This window comes from Octopus bimaculoides, chromosome 6, assembly GCF_001194135.2.
Source record: "Octopus bimaculoides isolate UCB-OBI-ISO-001 chromosome 6, ASM119413v2, whole genome shotgun sequence".
Classification (NCBI taxonomy): Eukaryota; Metazoa; Mollusca; class Cephalopoda; order Octopoda; family Octopodidae; genus Octopus; species Octopus bimaculoides.
In genome coordinates this window covers 44,855,577-44,858,033 of record NC_068986.1, presented here as the reverse complement: position 1 = coordinate 44,858,033, position 2,457 = coordinate 44,855,577, and the positions used below count along the sequence as shown (strand labels likewise).

Here is a 2,457-nt window from a genome sequence, read left to right as displayed (position 1 = left end):
CCGAGTCTCCAAAGCAAGAAACTATAAGCAGCTCGTATCTTTATACTATGTACATTAAATAGTCTATGTATATATACACACACAACTTATATAACATATATCAGGATTGTATTATAATTCACAAAATATTTTCTCTAGAATTCGATGTAGGTGAGCGTTAATTATAATATACATAATATAAAGTATACTACACGAAAATAGTTTATGTTATATACACACGTAAATGTATATTTTATATGTGTATTATATATATATATAGTAATAGACTAGGATAATATAAATCGGGAGCACATGATCAAGTTAAGATAGAACTACACCGGAAATGCTGATGATGAATGTACCGGACTTTACCGATGACATACGTACGGAGATGAGCGAACTACGTGTGACGAATATGTACGGAAGCGACCGAATAGCTAGGATTTGGTGCTCGTATTTCATATCAAGTTAGTTGAAGCCTAGGACTGCGGCTGGACTGGTTGACGTATTTTCAGGCGGCACGATCTTGTACTATTTATATCTATATGGACCATGTCTTCGTCTAGATTAAAATTTTTCATCAAGAGATGTCGTTTGAAACAACCTATTGTTCGATGAAAGAAATATCGCTTTTATGATAAAAGAATCCCACCACATATATTTGATGTTTAAACTGGTAAGTTGTAACTAATTTCTCTTCCTTTTACCATTTAAAATTCTGCGGTTAATTTTCCTTCCGAATTATTTTGCCTTCGATTTCAATGATTTGTAATTAATTTCATCATTCTTATTTCTATTCTAATTCGATTCCCCTTCTATTCCCTATTTGTTGTAATCAACTATACTGAGTTTTTCTTTTATATTATGTTTAATTTCACATATTAATTGCTTCGACGTTGAATCAGAGTGTAAAATCCAACTTGAAAATTGTTTAATATCTCGCTTCCACCAAAAAGTGATGTATTATAACAAGTTCCGTACGATCAAAATGAATATAATTTCATGTTCATTCTATAAAATACATAGTCTTGTTTTGGTTGTGTATAGAGCAACCCAACCGTGTCTACAATTATATATAAATATATGTATATAGTTAGACAGAAAAAGGTTTTGCTATATATTCACTATATCTATGCATTTGACCTTTCGATGGAACATGCCTCTTGCTTTCATGTTTCATCGCAATCAACAATTTAAAACTGGACAACTAGTTTTTTTTTTTAATTATGTAATAGGACATTTTAATTTTGTCTTGTCTATTGAAGAACAACTGTTGTGTTGAAAACCCGTTTTCAATTAGGGCTATTTTCCCGCTTGGTCCTTCCTCCAGTTTTGAATCTGAAACTCGTTTCAAGTTTTTTCCCTCTTTCACAAATTTTGTTTATATTGCCTGAAACAAGAGTTTTCTGATTTTTTCCCTCTATTCTTTTGAAAATTGATGAATTAAACAGAGCTTAAGCCAATTCTATTTCATGAATTTTTTCACAAACTAACTTTTGATCTTGTACCCTAAACTGTTTTCTCATTTTCTCCTGTCAATTGACACTGTTCTGCTTTGTCTATTATAATTTTACATATTTGTGTATGATAATTTTATATGTATTTCTGTGTTATTTTACATGCTCAAATATGTATTTCTACTCATTTTTTTTTGTTTTACTAATACCCTATAACTATTTTTATATATTTTATATATTCTTTCCCGCTATCTAAATCGTCAAGCTTCCTTTACTTCAAGGATGAGTGTCAAATGAGTGGGTATTTTTCTAATGTGGGATGGTATTCAACATTGGTGAACTAAGCTCACAGATAACGTCTGTTTGGTAGTCCTTAAGTTTTTGATAAGAAACCTAAAAAAACTTAGACCTAAATTAAGGAAAAGGACAACCCTGATATAATTTTAAGTATACATTTACATATATCATAAATAGTTTTTGATTATTATCTGCAGATAAATAAAATTTCAACTGTCCTTATTTTGTGACGAATTTTTTTCACATCACATGTCATTAGGGGTCTTTTGAATTGGTATTGAGAAAATAGAAAACTCGATAATATAGACACTAGCTGGTCATAGAAGTAAAATTCTTAGTGATTTCTAACATGGGCAAGAAATCACATTTTGGAGGAAGTGCATGGTCGATTGTATCGCCCCGCTCACACCCTAGCACTATCGACCCCGAAAAGATGAAAATAGGAAGTCAAATCTTTCGTGAGAGTTGGAACTCGGGACGTAAAGAGAAGTGACTGTGTACCACATAATATTTCATCCGCTTCCCTATTGATCCTGTCACTTCGACCATGGTAGATACAGTAAATAATAGTTAGATGTTTTCATTTTCATTATTTTCAAGGTCTCGAATTAATTTCAAACGATGAACCTTCAGGGTTGACGGATCAAATGATCAGATAATGATTGAATTTTGTTGCTTACATGTATAGGCTACCACACATTTCACACTTCCAGACACCCACAGA

At 31.8% G+C, this 2,457-nt stretch overlaps 1 protein-coding gene across 2 annotated transcripts in view; it reads left to right on the top strand.

Moving 5' to 3' along the window:
• The first annotated feature begins 402 nt into the window (after positions 1-402).
• The window catches only part of LOC106880064 (uncharacterized), a 25,018-nt gene continuing 22,963 nt past the window's right edge, over positions 403-2,457 (top strand). Inside the window, exon 1 of one of the 2 annotated variants that reach the window (XM_014929872.2) lies at positions 403-655. The gene's annotated coding sequence lies outside the window, so the exon portion shown is untranslated. The remainder of the gene's footprint in view (positions 656-2,457) is intronic. The other variant, XM_014929871.2, reaches the window with a different exon arrangement.